Raw genomic sequence first — 20,657 nt, forward strand, 5'->3', positions numbered from 1 at the left:
GATCTCCATAGCAAGTAATTTTTGTCAAACATCAGGTTCCTATTGCTTACTTATTCTTCCTTTTGCCTTATATAGATAAATTGTACTGATTTAGTAATTCAAAAATCTATGACAACAAACCTATCAATGATAGTTATTGAAGGAGCACCAAATAAAGTCATTGCTAATAGTAAACATTCAGGGCAAGACTGACTGCTTTTTTTAGTTCACCTTTTTGTTAAAATAGATAAAGGTTATTTTCATCTCTGGCATTTGCTGGCTGGTCACTGTGTTCCACGTCAGAGAGAGGCTTGAATAATCTCTTTGAAGGCAGTATTGAGGCAGAGAATTAGCATTCTCTCCAGCCAGACTCCATTGCACACAGGTTGGTTTCTCATTTGTCGTGGCAGTGTTTTCATTAGGTCAGCTGAAAAACTGCCCTTCTCTCCTTCAGAATGCAAAATGGGCAGGGAATAGAGGGGAATGAAATTACAGAAATAAATGTTAGCTAATCTATGTCAATTAACCATGACAGCACTGACATTTAATATTACACAAGTTTTGCTAATTTGCTTGAGCATACAAAAGGCAAAAACTCACCAATGTTTCATGCTGGATTTACAGTTTACCTTGTTTTTGTGAACTGTATAAAATAAGAATGAGTTCTCTATATGCAGTGATTATTTGGCAACAAACTAGATGAGGGAGTGAGAAGATTCATCACCTCTCTTGACTCTCTCCAGCGCTCCAAAGTTGCTAGAAACATGGTTGGATTTGAAAATGATTTGAAAAAATTTTGATAGGATCATGCAGAAAATATAAAATAAAGCTGTAGTGATTCCTGGCACAACAGCAGTTTAAACTTTCATAGCAAAATACTGACTTTGCTCTTATGTTTTATATAAAACAGCAATACCACAATTCCGGGGTGTGGAGGGGGTTAAATTTAAAAAATGGCCGTGGAGAAGGTTGCAAAAACGTATCCCTCCAAATGTGAAACTGGTAATATCCTTACTTAGCCAATACTGCTAACTGAAAGAGTTCAATTAGAATATGCTGTTTGTTTAGTTTCATGAGAAAATTTTGGTTTGAAAATAAATACCACACATGCAGAAAAAATGTGCACTGAAGCATAATAAGAATGACAGATGACTAAGGAAGATCACCAAAAAATAAGAAATTACCAACATGTTTAAATTTACATAGGAAGAATTCTCTCACTATCAAGCTGGTCCCTCCCAATGCTACCTGAGTTGTTATTTTTAATAAAACAGTTCTTAGCTAGAGATTCAGTAAAGCAATATTTTTCCATTTTTGTTAGAAAAAAAATCATCTTGGTGTAGTCTGTGGCTTGGGTCTGTTCAGACAAAATCAGATCTCTACCACATGCTGGATTTTAATAACATAAATACTTCAGACTTCTAAATTGCATAAATAGGGCAGGCAGTTTTCAGCCTTGGAAATCACTCTTACATGCAGCTGGTGGATATGAAGTTGTTTGTTTTGGATTATACAATTCCCATAATGGAGAAAAAATTACTGTTTTGCTGTCCTATTTTTATGTTGCTGATCAATTCTCTTTGCACAGCAAAGATATGATTCCCTTTCAGATTTATGATAGCATTTGATCAGTCTCTTCAAGACCAAAGGGAAAAGTTCTCTGATGTTGCTATTTCATTCTTGGGAGTCTGCTACATGGTTTAATATGCTTGGCCTTTACTTAACCACATCTTTTGGTTTGGGATTGAAAGAAAGCAGATGCTCCAGAAGTGTAATAGTGTTTGAGACTGAAAGTATGCCTGGCTGCAGAACCCTTGGCCACTGCTGCCAGCTAGATCTGCCCCAGCTGTAATAGCACTGGAAATGGGGATCAGGAGCTGCGGTGGAAAACATCAAGACTCTGTCTTTTTCCCTATGTCATAAGAAACAACACTGACAGAGATAGGCCACTTTTATTTAGAAAAGCTGCCTGAGACTTCCCTGTGTCATAAGAAACAACACTGCCAGAGATAGTTCACTTTTATTTAGAAAAGCTGCCTGAGAGAGCTGTAAAATCTGCTGTTCTGGTGCTGCCCTCGAGAGAAACTTAAGCATACTTTGCTGTCCTTAGTAAGGCTTTATCTGTGCTCAGGTCTATGTATTGGTCGTCTTATCTCTGCTGTCTGCGGAAATAATCCATCCCCTGTGTACAAATATGTGAAGAATTTATAATTTTACAATAATAAAATGTCTGATCATATGTTTTATATACACTGCTCATAAGCTACCAGAGGCTTTGCATTTAAGAACGGTCTATTCTAAAGCCTGATTGTCTTCCCATACCATTTCTCAGGGCAGAAGTGTCAGCTCCAGTCGTGGGGGAAGCAGATTCCAGGGTCTGCCAGTAGCAGCTGTGTTTGTTGCTTCACTAAGTAAAGCCTGGTAATTCCAGCACTGGTTGAACGCTGTTCAGTTCTTTATCACCAAAGAATTGACTGCACCAGCAGCTAGAAAGGAAAACCTCCTGAATGAAAGGCTGTTGTTGTCTGGAAAAAGAAAGAAAAGGTGCTGGTCATTGTACTCTTTCATCAGAAATTACTATTTACACCTCCTTGAGGTCTCCAAAGGACAGGTTATTGTAAAGACTTTCGCACCAAATTAAAACTGAAGAGAATATTATTATTTTTTTTTTTCAGCCAAGTCATTGAGCTAATATTATTTATTTTTTTTTTCAGCCAAGTCATTGAGCTTTATGCTTACAGGTGTGGTCAAAGAGTGTGTTTGGCTGCAAGTCATCCAGACTGTGGCTTTCGTGACAGCTAAGAATAGTAAACAATCAAATACTCCAGCCACATAGGGAAGATTGAAACAGGACAGAAAAGGACTGAGACATGAATTCTCAAGAGCTTAAGAAATGCTTTATTTTTTTTTTCAGCCAAGTCATTGAGCTTTATGCTTACAGGTGTGGTCAAAGAGTGTGTTTGGCTGCAAGTCATCCAGACTGTGGCTTTCGTGACAGCTAAGAATAGTAAACAATCAAATACTCCAGCCACATAGGGAAGATTGAAACAGGACAGAAAAGGACTGAGACATGAATTCTCAAGAGCTTAAGAAATGCTTTGGCTAAGGTTCACTGTTTTTTCTAGTGGCAGCCAATAACCAATGACCACTTTTAAAGTCTCATATGAAAAGAAAAATACATTAGAAAAATGGAAATAATTTTGATGGTATACAATTGTGTGTGCATCTCTGTTTTGAGGTTTAGTATTCTTAGTGATACCTGATTATCACACAACTTGTAGGGGGTTTCTTTCCTTTTGAAAACATAGTCTTCAGTGTTTTATGTAGACTATAGAAATATCATGTGAATGGTGTGTAAAATTCAAACACTGCAGCACTACAATCACAAGATTTGTACAGCTGAACAGTGCTGTGCTGCTGTGTATAATCTGACTGATACTTTCCATTTTTGTTCTCTTTTCATTTTGATTTGATATATTAAAGCCATGTGAGATAGCATGATGTTCTTTATATTTGCAGTCTTCGTAGTCTGAGTATTTCTTGCCTATTTTGAATCTTTCTGTGTGTATGTGTTGGCCTTGTTCAAGGACCTGACAATCAGTTGCTTCCTAAGGAAGAGAATGGTTTGGAGAAATGCACACAAACATGTTTGTGTGCTCTTTTTTGGTTGCTCATGCTTCCAACCCATTCTTCAGTGTACTCAGGAAGAAGAATGAAACACCAAATATAGGCCAAACTTTGTATATGAAAAATGTAGCCTGTCCTGCAGTGAGGGGAATACTGTCTATTTTAAGGCATAACTGGAGTAAATGGTGCTCTGAAAACTATGGCATGAATGGTACTTAAATGAGCTGTTTTTTTTCTAAAAAGCAGCAATAGAAATTATGGAAAACTAGCAAATGGTAGATAATACTAAATAATAAAAACTTTTATCACAATGTCATATGAGAAGGTAGGAAAATGGAAGTGGTCACAGTCCTGAAAGATTTGACTTGGCACAGAATAATGTTCTCACTTAGATTCTTTGCTTTAGGCATGCAATAATTTATATGTTAAAAAAGTTTTATAAAACCAACAACAAGAATATTTTAAGATATTTCTTGTAATACATCTGGTGCACCTTAGGGCATTACTAGTCATGGTATGACAGAAGTGTCATTGTAAGAGTTACCAGGTGAGGAGGGCGGTAAGGCTGCAAATCCAGAAATGGTGCTATTCCCACTTGCACTGCAGTCTTGGTATGTAACTTCAGGCATGTTAGTTTAGTTCAGTTCCATTCCTATGTATATCATTTCCTATGTATGTAGGCAAAGATGATAATGGTTTAAGATGCATCGTAGATAAAGTATGTGCTGATTATTCCTTACTGGAAGACAAAGTAAAGATTTAAAACAATGTCTGTATACTGAGAGTCTTTATCTACTGACTAGATGCCCATCAGGATGAGGGTGGAAACTGTTGTTCAGAGATGACCTTAGGACAATCATCTGCAATGGAACACCATGAGATACTAGTTACACTGTCCAAGAAAATCAGCCCCTTTGAGAAGCAGTGGATGTAGGTTAGCTTGGCATGGTGCTATGGACTAGAACTATTTTATCTATATATTCTGCACTGAGATAGGCACTCACAGATCTGTAGTAGTTGTAGAGAGCTAGCAGGACCAGCATGGACAATGTGCTGCATCCTGACATTTTTATTTACTCTTGAGGCTCTGCTGGTGTCCCGGTCCGATAAGACTCGGGAGTGTTTGATCGATTGCACTAATGTGAATTAAGACACAAACGAAGTCAAAATACCATTAGGGATTGAGACTCTATTATTGGTTACTCAGGGGGGAGAGAGAAGGGGCACCAGGAAAGTTAGAAAAGGGGAGAAGCAAGCAAGATTTGGGATGGTGCAGTAGAGATAGTCATCACCGTAGGTCCAGCAGCAATCTGATGATCCATAGTCATGTAGAAATGGAGATAGTCATGACCATAAGTCCAGCAGCTTTCTGATGATCCAAAACTGTCTTTTCTTTGGTGGTGAGTGTGCGCCATGCTCTGGATGCTGGTTCTGTTTGTAGGGCTCTGTGGGGCACTGACTGGTCAGTCTCTCTGGAGCTGAACAATTCCCAGCCTCTGATCTCTGTCGTGGACAATGATGTTTCATGGTCTAGGCAGCTGGAGAGGATGTCCATGATTATCTGGCAGATGGCTCTGCAGCCAGAGGATGTAGGTGGTGGACAGTGGTGCCTTGTTACCTCAGAATTATCCATTAGCTGGAGGATTTGGGTGTAGGACAATGGAGCCTCCTTATCTCAGTGTCTGGAGACACCCTGTGAATCAACAGGCCTTGAGACAAACAGTCCAGGGGAGACTGTCATCAGTCTCCTTCACCAAGTCATCAAAGCCAGGCCAAAACCCAGACATTTCTTAAAGGTCCCTTACAGCTGGGTCCGAGTTCAGATATGAAGGAACAGTTGAGTTAGGCTGGCTATGTTATGCAGTCCATTTAGCATACATACCCAAGGCATGACCATTCTTTAATGTTACAATATGATAAAGGATCTTGGATACTGTGCTAAGTGATTTATCAGTTGTCTGAACTACATGTTGTAGTAAACTCTGCTATGGGCACCATGGCAAGAGATGTGAGAATGGCATGCTGCTCTTATGGTGCAGGAGTGGTGGCAATGGAGGTGGAAGGGGCTGAGGTGAGGAAGCAGAATGTGAGTTAGCAAATGTGATGCCATAGACTGTACTGAGTGTCCTAAGGAGATGACATACACTATGAAAGTATGAAAAGAGGGAGAGAAAACAAATTTGTGTGGAAGGAAATTAAACTGGACATTGGAGGATCAAGGAATCTAGAGAAAATGGTGCTTGTAGCAGAGGAGGAATAGTTGTAAGAGCAGTCTTGAATTATGCTGCCTATCTTTCTTTTTGACTCCTTTATTATTGTTCAATACAATACAGAATTAATCACATGCAGGTCATTTTACTTGTCCTTAAAGCTTGCACTCTGTAGAGTGAATTAAAATCCACATATTTTTATAAGGGTGCACTAGTATCTGTATGCACTTATTACTCCCTCTGATGAAGAGCAGAATCACTCATTTCTAGAGATACATTTTTTATTAAACACAGCTCATAATATAGAAGATAAGTATAAATATCAAGAGTAAGTCTGCAAGTAGGTAGGGCATGGATATATTTCATAAGTCTGTCTTGTAGATGTTAAATAAAGCAGGTGTTTTCAACTGCATTATGTACCTGTGCTAAGGGCAAATAGCTCAGCAATGTCCTTTTTAAAAGACTATTTCTATGCTGCCAAGTTCAATAAGATACAGGGATTTTCCATGAGTCAGTGTTCTGACAACTCTGTCAGAAACATGTATCCTAAAAATGACCATGAGTTTGTTTGGCACAATACATTAAAGATATATACATTCTTGTGTAAACAATTTTTTGATGCCATATGCAGTGGTCTGCAGCAATCTTTGTTTGGAATGAAATCTTGTAACCCATTTTACCTTGTGATTGCACCACAGCTTGTTCTGGACATAGCAAAGACAAAAAGCACCAGCTATGATTTCCATCCCATCCTCACAGTCCTGGCAGATGGACTCCAAGGCTGAGCAGGGAGGGACACAAAGTATTTTTTGTTAAATTGGACAAATAAAGCATTTTCCCATGATTTTTCAGAGTCCACAAATTCAGTTGGCAGTGGCTACTCACTCTTCAGCACTGCTGATGCTTAGAGAGTCTTGTACACCTTACAACATACAAAGTATGCCCCTGGCAATGCTCTGGCCTCAGTAGACTTCACCAGTTGTGTATAGTAATATATAGCTAGTGCAGGTAGTGTGCAACAGGGAATTCTTGGAGGCATCTTGGTTTGAGTGGGAGTTACTACATTGCCTAAGCTGTCTACTTACAGGTAGGATGCTGTTCTCTAGACAGAGTGACACAATATACTGGCGCCTTGTAGAAAGCTTTATGATTATAACAGCTATTTGTTAAATAAATAGGATTCTGCTTTAGTAAGGAGTGTAACAGGACATTGTTTCTTCTTGGCTGGCTTTCCTTCAGTTAGTCCTTACATAAATTCCACTTGCTGTCATTTAATTTTGTTCAAAAAACCCTTTTATAACCAAACTGACAGGTAGTGGTTTTTTATTATGTTGTTGGAATATAAAGTATAATATTTAATTTGCTTAACAACCAGAAGTAAAAGCATACTAATCAATAACAAGTGATGCAGGTCTGGTGTGTTCTTCCCAGTCCCTCACTGCTAGGGCTTTTTTGGGCAGAAAGGTCTGATAACTGCCACATTTTTAGGTAGAATTTCATTACGGGGATGTCTCTAAATAAATTATAAATTGAGGATTTAAATTAAAATACTAGGGGGAGAAAAGAGAGATGATAAAACATAGCTTAGCTTTTGTAAGCTATATAGGCTTCCTCCACCTTAGTAGAGGAAACTAAAAGCAAAAAAAGTGGAAATAAGTCTTGTTCTATTTCAAGATGATAGTATGCTCACAGGCAAATAACCTAATTTTTTTTTTTTTGCTATTAAAGAGCATATGATGGTTAATCCTGAAGCCATGAGCAGCCTGTGAATTTCACCAGGTCATACAGTTCACAGTAGGTGAGAAGCTGATGCTGTGAAGTACAGTAAGCTGATGATTCTTTCTTTTTTCCATGCGTCTCTCAAGCTTGCTGATATGCTTTGAAAAAAATGACAGCATGGTCCAGTGGATTTCATTTTTCTGTGTGCATTCATCTGCAGTGACAGTGAGGAGCTGAGCATTATTTTCCTCATGTAATTTCAAAGTATTTAATATCAATGGAGAAGAAGTAAATCTTCTCTTGCTCACATTTTCACTCCTGTAGGCTCTGGTGTAGTTGTGCTGTAATAAAACTGTCATGCCACTGCCAGAACCAGCCCTGCAATTCAGCCTATTGGTGTGTATAATGTATATTTTGTCAGGGCTATTTTGAGCAATGTTATCAGTAGCATGCTATACAAAATCTTGTCATTGTTGAAGCACAGCGTAACTGTAGGAGGGCTGGAGTCGCACTTGCTACTCTAAAGAGCAGTCAAAAGTAGTTCAGAAGCGAAAGGGTTTGACCACATTTTGATGTGAAGGGGGCATGGTGAAAGAAGGACCCTAATCCCTCAAGTGTGATTCAGCATCACCGTGTCTGTGTTTAGCATAATGTGGGACTCAGTGTCATGTGTGTGTCTCTCTCACTGTGTTAGCAGAACTGGCTCTCTGCCAGCACCAGCAAAAATCAGTGTAATCCTCCTCCTGGGGAGGTACCTGTGCTTTAGGGCAGAGGGTCTCATACAGCTTCTGCTGCGCTTCTGTACAAAGCTGCACCTCCTGGTGTCATCAGCCCTTCTTCCTCTCCATGTGCTAGGAAGGATTTAGAAATGTAACTACCCAGGGGCTTTATAAGCCATTCTCACCATATTCTATGTTCATTCATATTAGTTCATTTACTGCACACTCAAGTTGTTATTGAATTATTGAGCTTCTATGTGAATAAAAGTCTTTACGAAAGAGGAGATGCTGTGCTGTCAACATCTGCTGAAAGCTGGGCTCTGTGATGTATTCCAGAGTCCTGGGAGCACTTCAGCTGGGGGTGGTTAGGAAAAGCAGCTGTTGAACAAGAAACTAAATGAAACTTTAGCATTTTTCGACTCTTGTCTGTCAAACTTCAGAGATGGATAGTGCCTTATTACTTAGAACATCATCAGTTCTTTTAGCAATTAATACTGTGCTCTGCTGACAGTATTCTTGTCACTATTTATTCCCTGCATTCGTAGGGGTTTTTTTGCAAGGTGATATGGTCTAAAATAGGAAGCTTTTCTTCATCAATCTACAGACTGATTGGGCAGCCAAAGAAGATGTAATCATTCTTGTAGAAAATACTGAGGGAAAATTACATTGTCAGTCTCTAGGGACAACTAAACATTTGTTTTTTCCTTTGCATTAAGAGAGGTTACAAGGTGACAGGAGACATTATTGCTCCTCAACAGAAAATGCTGTTGTAAAGTACTGGTGAATTTCCTCCTAGATTCTGCTTCCTCCACTTGGCATCCAGTGATGATGCTTCAACCAGTTCATTTTGAAGGCCTGTACAAGCACAAGCAAAACATACAGCCAAACACACCACAAATTGATATGAAAGTGAGGATCTGTAGAGTCGAAGTTAGAGGTAGTTTTCATTGACTTTATACTGGCATTGTCTCTTCTATAACTCAGGAAAGAAATAGCTTCTCTTACCATCTTTGGACAGTAATCAGGGAAAGTAATGGTTAGTAACAGAAAAATGTCATAATGGTTTCCTGTCCTTCAGTTGGAAGATATAGGAGAAGATTTTTCTTGCTAAGTAAATAGCAGCAGAAGTAAAACAAAACAATAAAAAAATGATGGAAAGGGATGTTTTTCCAATCTGTTTTTCAGGATGAGAAATGAAAATAAATAGTGAAATGTTTCTGACCAAGACGTATCTGCCTTATCTTCTGATTCTCTTTTCACTGAGGAAAAGTATGTTCTTTCAGCAGAAACAATTCTGCTTGTATATGTTTAAACTTGGGGAGGAGTTAAAATGCAGATTATTAGGCATCTCTTAGATGGCCAAGAGATTGCAACTAAAAGATGTGAGAAATAATTTAGCATGTATTGGGGAAGTCTGTAGGAGCAATTTCTATAAATTTCTATAAAACACAGAATTTCTATGCAGTTTTATTAAGGTTCAAATTGGCAGCAAAGCTAGTTAAACACTCTGCAGTTGGAGCATCCAAGAAGACACTGCTGCAATGCATTATATTATTTCTCGGTGTCCATGGATGCTTTCAGAAGTTTAGCTAAACCTGTCAAAAATGCAGTACAATTCAACTCCCATCTACAGCTGTGATCTCTCAAGGGGGATTTTCAAGACAGTCCCTTATATAAGCAGTATTTGAGGCAGAGGAATAAAAAGGAGGGTTTTTTGAGAGTAAAATTACTTCAGAAAAATCTTCAGATATTTTCCTTTATCAATTCCAAATCACTCATTTTGGGCAGAATGACTTTTGGATTAGAATGCCAAAGATGATGTTTCCAGGCAATAGCAGTGGTGGCTTTGGTGTGCTCAGAAGTCACTTAGCACCTTAGCTGATTGTTCAGACCAAATAGTATGGCACTTTAGGCAACTGTCTGGTTTTTAGGGAAGAAGGAAAGGACACAATCTATGTAATGGAGACCCCTAATAATGTTTAAATGGACGGGCAGGCTGGAATATAACTATCAAAGGCAGCTGTGGCCTATCTGACCCTGCCAGACTAGTAAAGTTAACTTTGACAGAACCATTTCATGATTCTATGAAACAACCTTTAGTTGTCTCTGTACAGTTAAGAGATGCACACCTTGACTTTTTAAGAAATGAGTATGTACTTTGCCTTTTTTATCTACAGATACTTCTTCCCTCCTTCCTTTTCCTAGAACTGTGCAAAATGTTGAGTAGAACTATGCAAAAGCAGCTGTGTTTTACAGCTTTAGGCAGTAGACTGCCTGGAATACCTTGTGTGCTACTTGGGCTCATCTAAAGTACCAAAACAGAGCTAAAATATGTAACTTTAGAATATCAGTTTCCTATTCAGATAACAGGTTACTTGGTGGATTTCTTTTTCTGAAAGTGAGACCATAATTTTTCAATAACTTTGGTTTTGAAAGATGGAACTTAAGGATGCAGAAGCAGCAGAGCCAACGACAACAGGATTCTAATCATAAGAGATTGTGATATGTCAGTTAAAACTGAATGCAGTATTTTAGTCTCTTGCTGTATTTTTTGCTGTTTCCCAGCTGTCCTAGAGCCTTAGTTATTTGAATAGACTTAACTGTGGAAAAAAAAAAAATCTATTAAAAGCATTCCCGGTTTTAATATGCCTTACTTTTAGCAAAAAATCTGCCATCATGTCCATTTGAATCACAAGTTTTTTCTCCTATTCCTTTTCTGCTAAACATAGCTTTCTTGGCAATTATTTAATTATGTGAATCTCAGAAATGTAGTTTGCTTGCTAGGGAACACTGTGGTCTAGCAAAATGAGTTTCTGGTCTGGATTCTCTTAAAACCACACTGGATAGTTGTGGGAGTTGGGGAGTTATTTCCCTTCCTAATTTTCCAAGCCTTCAAAAATAAAAAGCACGGCTGAAATCAGATTTGAGAAAAACAGGGCCTGCTGGGTTTGCTTGTTAAAGTTTCCTTAATAAAATAAAAAAATATAGCGATAAAAGGACAAGCAGATTGGACCACTCAGGCAAATGGAAACAAGCCTTTTTGGGGAGTTATTCATTATAAAACTCCATATTTACTGGAAGTAGACCAGGAAAGAAAACATAAAACATTTCTTAAACAACAGCCCTAAAAATAAGTAAGCAAAGACATGTTAACCATCTCTACAGATCTTGCTATGTTGGTCCTGTACTGTTTCATATACCATTTTGATCTTCCAGAAATTCTCATCCACATAAAATTCTCATCATCTTCATTAGTGGTTTATTTCGCATCCACCCTCCCCACCCCTTACTAAATGTAGCATACAGGATAAGTTCCCTTCAAAAAAAGCTTTAATTTTCTAACTCAAAAAAATTATGTCTCCAAAGTCATTCTCCAATTGAAACAGTTACATTTTGCGATATGTGTGGTGCTAAATTTCATTGTAACTCATAGGCAAGTGGTGACTTGTTAAGAACAATGAAACAGAATATTTCAAGATTTGCACCTTTTTTATTGCATGGTATATTTTGGAGAATTACCATGTAAACTAAAAGTGTAAGAAATAAATGTCTAGCCTAGTAATGGGAGATCTGAAATAGAATGGAGGAACCAGTTCCCACATGCAGTAAAAATAGTATCCTGGCTGTGGAGAAGATTTCTTCCAGTGCATCAGTTGTGTAGAGGGGTCCTAGTATCAATAGTGTTTAGTGGCATTATTGATCGGTTCATCTAGTTTTTGGAAAGTGCAAGCATGTTTCAAAGTCCATAAATCTCTAGAACACAGGACATTTATAATTTTCTAATGCTTTTTTTGGCTTTTAGCCTACTAATTTGGGCAGTAAAGCCAGATTTCATAAGCCATCCACTCAGGCCAGGCCAAAGCTTACAGGAGGCATGAAAGTTTACGAGGCATGGCTCAGCCAGTTGTGAGGCACAACTCAGCCTTAGAATCATAGAATCATAGAATCAACCACGTTGAAAAAGACCTCCAGGATCATCAAGTCCAAGCCTACCATGGTTACTAGACCATGGCACTAAGTGCCACATCCAGTCTCATCTTGAAAACCTCCAGGGATGGTGAATCTACCAGCTCCCCCCGGCAGCCCATTCCAAAAATCTCTTCCTAATATCCAACCTAAACTTCTCCTGGCAGAGCTTGAGTCTGTGCCCTCTTGTCCTGCTGCTGGTTGTCTGGGAGGAGACCAACCCTCACCTGACTACAACCTCCTTTCACAACCAGAATTTGAGTTTGACAGTGGTGTAAACAGAGATATGTTGTCTTTTGCTGGTGTTAAAAGGGAGATAAAAACTTTCCTTTAAAGTCATTGTGTCTTAGGTAACCTTTGATTTTGAAGCTTAGCCTTAATATGTAAACATACAGCTGATGTATGTGTGCTCCTGAGAGGACAAAAGGAAAGAATAAATCAAATCTAGATTTTGCACATCATATAATCTGTCATCTTTGGATGATACAAACAGATGCTCTCTGCTTTCAAGGGACGGTGCTGGGGAGGACAAGGTTCAAAGCACCATGCTTGAGAGAGCAAGAGCTTCCTAAGCAGTGTACACCTGTTCTTGTACTACTTTTGTGATATGGAACAATGAATGACCTTCTCTGAGCTCATATTATAAGGGGAAACCTGAGAGGATGCAGTCACTGTTGAGATTGTACAGTTAGTACAGGATGCTCTATCCAGTTTGATTGGTGGAAATTTAAAGAATGACTTCAGTCAGAGCAGAATTTGGATATTATTTTGCAAATTCTTGTCAAAGCCCAGATGGAAGAAGTGCTTTATTTATTGGCACAGGCTTTCTAGAAATAGCTAGACAAGTAAGAGAGAACCTTGTAACTTATACATAGCATCACATAATAAAATCAACATTTATTTTTTCTAGTTCCTATTTTTCATGAGATATAGGCAGCAGAAGACTTTTCGAGACTTGTTACAGCCATAGAAAGACATTTGAATATCTGTAGCAGTGACTGGAGTGGGGGCCAAGAATTTCCTTTTCTCTCTGTCAAGGAGAATCAGTAAAATCTGACCTCCTCAGAGGTAGGAGGGAATTGGTGCAGTGAAAGAAACTGCTTTGACAATCCTTTCTACAGAAGAGGAGATGTATTTCTGATGCATTCCTGAGAGCCTGGTGTTCTCCTAAGGTGGATGCAAAGGAAGGTGCTTGGCTCAAGAGGAGTCTGTTCCAGAGGAGCTGCTGGTCTAAGCCAGCCAGACCAAGATCCAGTGATATGTCTGGGTGAGCTCCTTTCTTGGCAGGTGCTGCAGAAGCCATTCAGTCCATGGTGGTGGTGAGTAGCATGACTGAGGATGTGCCACAGCAGCAAATGTGTCCTCTCTTAAATGGGGGGGCACAATCCACTGTAGACTAGTCTGTCTTCCCTCCTTTCTTCTGATGAAAGGGTAGGTTTTCTTGGGATGCGAGTCTTCTTTTATCAGAAAATGAAATTAATATTCAGTAGTGATTTATTGCATGTTCCTTCATTTTGTATTCCCTTATCCTTACTGGGAAGGGATGGAAAGCAAAGCAAAGGTAAATACTGTTTTCTTAATCTGGTGTAATGGTCAGGGAGTTCTCTGGGGTTTCAGCTGGCTTTCTTCCCTCATGTGAGCACTCATGGTACTGTCAACAATGTAAAACAAATGAGACAGAGCACAAAACCAGATTGGTAATTAATAGTGGTTAATTGGTATGATTCATAAGCTTGCTTCTGAAAACAGAAGATATCTCCCCTGTGAGGGATGAGAGCAAGGTGGAAGTTACTCTTTCACTGACTTTGTAAGAATTTTCTGAAAGTTTCATGATACATAGGATAAAAAAATATCCATTTATTGTTATCAGAATAGCAGACACTTTATGTGTATGCACACAAGTTACTGCACTGCTCTGTGCCTTCAGTCCTTCACACCTATCATTTGCCTATCTTGGTTTCTTTTGACTATGAAATCTAGGGGGACTGAGCTCTGCTGTTTGACATGGCTCAGGCTGTGCTAGATCCAACTTTCATGACTCAGTGGCAGCTGCAGCGATGGAATTTTAGGAGTCCATGTCTGAGTAGGAGGAAACACCTCAGCTCCTGTCATGCACTGGCAGAGCAACAGCCACTCAGTGTGGTACCATTTGCAAGCACAGGGGAAACATCTGAGCACTAGAACTGTGTTTACTGTTCAAACAACTGCTCTGCATCTTCTGGATCAGGGGAAAAAAGCCACAGGCTAGGTGGAAGTGTCCCACAGGCTGAGCTGTGTTGTGCTGCATGACATGAGACAGATAACTTAATGGAGCCCTGGGCTCTCTGTGATCTGACATAATATTCATAATGTTAATCAGAAAAGCTCTCACAGTGTTTTCCTAACGCTCCTAATCTAATTTTTCATTATATGGACCCATTTATATCTCTGAGAGCTTATATTGTTTTTCCTCCCTGTCATGTGAGGTCGTCCAAAATCCTAAAATTCAGTGCTTTATTTTTTGTTGCCAATGGAGAAATCTGTTTATTAAGAGTCATAGAACTGCAAAGCAGATGATCAGAACTTGGGTACAGTTATTGTCCCACATTAACCGTCCTGTAGGTAATAGTGCTTACATTGTCATCCTTCTCACTCCCCTCCAGTTGGGGGAAATTTTACCTGTGGCTTGTGAGCTCTGCAGAAAATGAAAATATGCTTTCCATCCACTTTTCATTTCTGCCTGTACTCACTAAAATATCACCTTCCTTTGAGGTAGTCGGCTCTAAAGGTGTATAGTGCTACCTAGTTTATCTTGGGGCACTGGTCAGTCTCTTCAGCAGATAATTATTCAGGATCTCATTTTTATTACTAAGCTAATCATAAGTCCAAATCTATATACCATAAGATTAAGATGCATATTTTGATGCATTTACTGTATTGCTTCAGAAGGGAGATGACTCCTTGGTAGTATAACACATTCTCTAATACATTCAAGAAATCAGAGTACTGTGTAGGTCTGATCTGGCTGGATAATATATGGGTAGGTTTCTCATAACTTTAGGCTTTTAAGTGCAGGAGAGTCTTAATAGAAAAATGAGGAGATGGCCTGTGAGGGATGCTGTGGTAAAAAGAGTTTGCATTTTCTGGGTCTAGAATGCCAATTCTGTCAAACCATGTGAAATTATACAGACTAGTTTTACAAAGCAGACTTTGGTTCACTAGGCACCAAGATAAAATCATTCAACATGGAATATGAGCTGGTATCACAGAAATTGGGCAGTAAGGAAAAGAAGGATATGTTTATTACTTATGACATTTTTAGACTTAAAGGAAACATTCTTTTGTGTGTATTTTTAACATCAAAAAACGCCTCTGTGGAAAGGTAGGTTGATCAGGGAGTGTATAATGGAACAGAAACGGTTTTAACTTTAATTCAGATTGAATCTGACCCAAGTGATAAATTACTGGAATTAACATCTTACATTTAGAGATGGTAGTTCGTGTGACTGGAATTGATGATATAGTGCAGTTCTAAATGGAGTAATTTTACATAAAATGATACTTTCATGAATTGATTAATTTCAGAGATTTGAAAAGAGGTTGTAAATTTGCCTTATTGACCCAAGCAAAGCTCATTTACCTTGGCTATATATAAATGTGAGATTTACCTTAGTAGAGTTGCAAAGACAGCCCTTTACATGCTACAGGTTTCATCAGTATCTAGCTTTCCAGAGAAATATTTAATGAAACACAAAATCCTTTTTATTGTTTAGCCTGTTTTTAAGGAAATGAGACTTAAGTCATTGTACTGTTGCACTCATTGGTGTTTCTTTGGTAACTTTTGAACGTACCATGCAATTTCTAATTAAAACTTGAGGAAGAATGGAGTTTCCACTGCAACTGGCCCCAGTAAGGAAAATTGTATCCTCACCTGTTCAGCTGGGAGCACACACACCTGCAGACCTGGCTACACCTTGTTGAGATATTGAGTGAGATAGTGGCAGGTTGTGAGGACACTAAGTGGAAGGTGACTTACAGAGCATGGGGATCAGTTGTAGGTGCCATGGGATGGGAGGTCATTCTGCAGGGTAAGGGGAGGAGCTGGAATTGGAAATTCTCAGTAAGGCAATGCAGACAGGCAAAGCTGTAGAGCTCATGTATCTAAGGCTTCTCCACTCATTTACTTGTGCAGCAACTTATGTTGCTCTATGAGCATTTATATAAATGCAAGGAATAATCTGCCAAGTACTTTCTGTTTTATTATGCATAGTTGAATTGTTAAGCAATGTGGAAACACAAGTCAGGTATAAAAGAGGATATTTACTTGCTAGAACAGCTAGAACTATACGTTTTCATGTCCTTTTTTTTACAGGTACTTTTTCTTAATAAAAATGTCTTAATGGTATTTCATAAATAAAAATGAAGTGCTTTTAATGTATCATGCTTTTAGAGGTTCTGTTCAGTGCCATGCATGATAAACAAAAACTAATACCCAAATGCTTTCTTTTTTTAAAAAAAGTTATTTTATTGCATACCATTTAAACAGTAGTATGTTTATTCCTGAGGCTTGATACTTGTGGTGGTGGTATTTTGAATATCCCATCTGATTTTGTCAGAGAAACAAATTAGTACCTTGAGGATTGAAGAATTATTAGTGGTTTTTCTTTCTGTCTTCCAGTTAGACTGAGCAAGTTATTTATCATCCTGCTACCTGGCAGAAAGTTTAAGGCAATCCTACTCCAACTCTTACTAAAGATGCTTTGGTTCTTCCCAAGGAGCAGATACAATGTGCTTTCTCATTTCATAAGCAGAGCTAAGTCCAGATCTCTTTTTAGTTCTAGGGCATGCACTAACCAGCTGAAAATCCTGTACTGAAGAATTGCAACATTGCAACATTTGTTTAATTGGTGTTCTGCCTGACAGAAACAAGGGCAGATGCAGCTCCTTGCTCTTCCCAGTAAATCCAGGCCTGTGGAACATACTTTGAAGGGGTGACAGTTTTATGGTCTCTGGAGTAGAAATTAATTGCTCTTTCTGGAGCAGATGAATTAGAGTTTAGAAGGTAATGCAGACTGCCTCTGAAGCCCAGAAGTCACCAATCAGAAAACTTAAATGATGTAGAACTCGTAATTTTCTGCAATTTTTTTTCTAGTGTTTCCAGTGATAATTAAATCTGAACCTTTTGACAGTTCTCAGAACATTTTTGTCAAATTCTACAGTGATGGATTGAAGGTCTCCATGTCCAGAGGTGAACAGGGTTGTTACCCTAACTCTGCCTGAGTGGATTCAATGTGCTTTGCTAACATTATTCTTGAGGGTAAAAGATGATTTCTTTCATTTCCTAAGAGAAATATATTACGGATCTTTGACAACCCTAAATTTGGAGGCCCTTGATAGATTGTTTGAGCCTGGTTTGCTCTGGAAAACCCTTTTGTTTTGGTTTGCAGCCATTTTTTGAAATTGTCAAATTATCTTTCTTAGCAGATATAATAGTGCTACAATACATGAGAATGAGGAAGTCAGTAAACATTTGCCAGTGAACTGACAGTTTAAAGATACAGAAATGTCAGTAAAGTAAGAGCTTGAAAATAACACTTAACAATGAGTGGCACAAAGGGAACTGCTTGATGTTGAATGTAGAATAAAATGCACTAATGCCTTCAAATATTGGTTGTCATTTAATGATCCCCATTTTTTTTTTAGAGAGGCTTATTTAATTGCCTAACTGTCAGTGTATGGTATGTGGGTGGTGCAGGTAGATATGGAGTAGATGAGTTTCTTGGCTTTCTGTTGTTTGATCAGCATCAATATAGAAATAAGGGGGTTTGCAGTTTAGGGTGCTGCTGCCTTGTTCCCTGCTAATACATTTGGAATCCTTCATCTCACACACACAGGATGTTACAACAACACTTTTAATGTTTTCTAGTGCTATAGTATGTGGTAGGATGGTGACTTACATAATAAAGGTTTATATTACCACATGGTTTGTGGAACAATCCTAATGACACTGGCTTGAAGATTGTCTACAAGAGAGGGTGGTGTAATCAAAAAGAAGACACTTTGTCTCTTTGTCAAATAGCATCTTTGTTTTTCTTTTGTTTTTAACCTCTTTTTGTATTTATAGCAACAGAAATTCATACTTAGCTTGCCACAGGCAGATCTTTTTGGCCTTGCCAGAGTCAATTTGTGTCTCGCATAAAGAATGGTTTGTGAACAAGGGTTTGAACAGAATTTCATACTCTCTGATGGGTAACATCATTGCCTGAAAGTGGTAAGCTAGAGATTTCCTAATACATGGAGAGGATCTCCTGCTATTTTTTTTTTTTTTGGACTAGACAATATGCTCTTCAAAAGCAAACTGTTTATATTATTTCAATAATATTTTAATATATTGGGAATCCTCTTAGCAACACCACAGCTAAATTAGTTGTAGAACAATGATATAAAATGAATGACTAGGTATTGAAAGTGGAAACAGTATCCATGTGCCATTTGTATAGGCTCAGTTTCTGAAGAAGGATTAAATAAGATCCCAGTCCTGCAGGATTATGTGCTTGAATAGAGTTCCTGATATGTACATCTTTTCAGGATAAGAGCCTTTGTAATTTCCCAGGCAGGAGCCATATCTGTCTCTCTGCTTTGTGATACACCTCCCATATGAATGCATAACACTCAGTTTTAATTCCTTGCGACAGCAGTGACAGCTTGGGCCTTGAGTTAAATTCAGAATAAAAGGGGAGCAAGCATTGCAGGGGCTCTTAGCACACTGACAGTGTTACCTTTTGCACTGTGCAGTTAGTTCTCTTCTGTACAGCCTGGGTTTGCAGTGGACTCATCTGTAGAAGGGTGAGACTTTGGATCTCCACTGCTCACAGATCTAATGCCTTTAGACTGTGATCCCTATTTTCTGGCCGATGCCTTTGGTATTTTCCTGTGCTAGTGTTGTGCTACACTTTGATTTTTTTACTAGGGTTGTAAATAGTTTTGTTATTCTGTCATGACCCTACAGTTGATAGTTTATGTAGAAGTTCAGAGTTTGGGGTTTGGGTTTTGGTTTTTTTTTCAAAATCCTTGGAAATGGGAAGGAAATTTGGAGTGAAAGAGCTTTCTGAATATTGGGCTTCTGATTAACTGAAATTGCTTACACCAGTGCAGAGATTCCTGTGAACACACCTGTTTTTCAAGTGAATGTAAGCCTGGCCTTCAGCATTTGAGCTTAGTTAGGTTAACATCATACCTTAAGGAAGGATGGTGTGACTTCTACAATAGCCTCAGAAGGAGCTAAGCTACATAATCTATTTTGCAGTTTTCAAGTGGGTTTATTTTTTTTGTGAAGGACTTGTGGGAAAGGCCAAATGCATCAGAACATGAAAAGAGATACTTAAGAGTATTAGGTGAAAATGCAGAGGAAGGATTTATGGAAGGGCAGCAAATTATCACTAACAGCCTTGACAAAAGCTACTAGAAAAAGTCAGAAGTCATTACTGTTCTGAGTCAGAACTTAAATTTGAATACAATTTATACCTTTGAAAATGCTTCATCTAATGGTTTGTACTAAGGTAATTTCTGTAGTGTGACAAACAAGCATATTGGTTTTCAATTGAACCTTAATATCTATAGATGGGTAACAGCTTCGTATCTCTTTGAAGCTTGGAGAATCTAAGCTCCTTACCATGCACAAAAAACAATGCCGCTTTATTTTTTATTTATTTTTTTAAAATGCAGGACACTGCATGCTGTATTCCCATCCAGAAGCCATTTATAAGTAAATCCTAGATATTCAAGTATCTTTCTGATAGAAACAAAGTAATCTTTCAGTTTGGTTAAGTTCTTATTTTCCCCATGTTTGTTCTCCACGTGGGATGTTTTGCATGACGTACTCCTATAGTGTCCTCCACAATGGATTCATATATATAACCAGTACTACAAAAAAGCCTTTGTCTGAGTGGAGGTTAATTTATAATGACCCTTTTTTGTCGTTGCTGTGTACATCCAGTGCCTGGTGCTGAACTGATGGGTTCTGATTAGCCAAGTCTGAAAGTGGCTTTTTCAAGAGCTACTTATGGCTTAGGCATTATTGAGTTCAGTAGTAATCTTTCTCCATCACAGTTCTCTCTCTTACCTCACACTGTGATTGAGGCTGAAGAAGTGAATTTGGATCTGCAAAGATGACCTAAATTTCTGTGTGTTTTTTTCTATAAATTTTCGTGTATGGACATTCTTGCAAATCACTTCATTGTCTTTTACAACCCACTGTGAATAGGAGAAGTGGGATAAAACTGAAGAAAAAACAGTCTTCTGCCTGTCTTCATTATGTTATGAGCTAAAATTATCAAATTATGTTTACATGAAACCTGTTGCAGTATTTTCTCTCCTCGTAAAATGAATACCACTACTTTCCTAGCTGAGTCAGTGACTCAGTTCAGGTACCAATAGACAAAAATAATGAGGTCTCCAG

The sequence above is a fragment of the Acanthisitta chloris genome, unplaced genomic scaffold (genome assembly GCF_000695815.1).
Source record: "Acanthisitta chloris isolate BGI_N310 unplaced genomic scaffold, ASM69581v1 scaffold7232, whole genome shotgun sequence".
Classification (NCBI taxonomy): Eukaryota; Metazoa; Chordata; class Aves; order Passeriformes; family Acanthisittidae; genus Acanthisitta; species Acanthisitta chloris.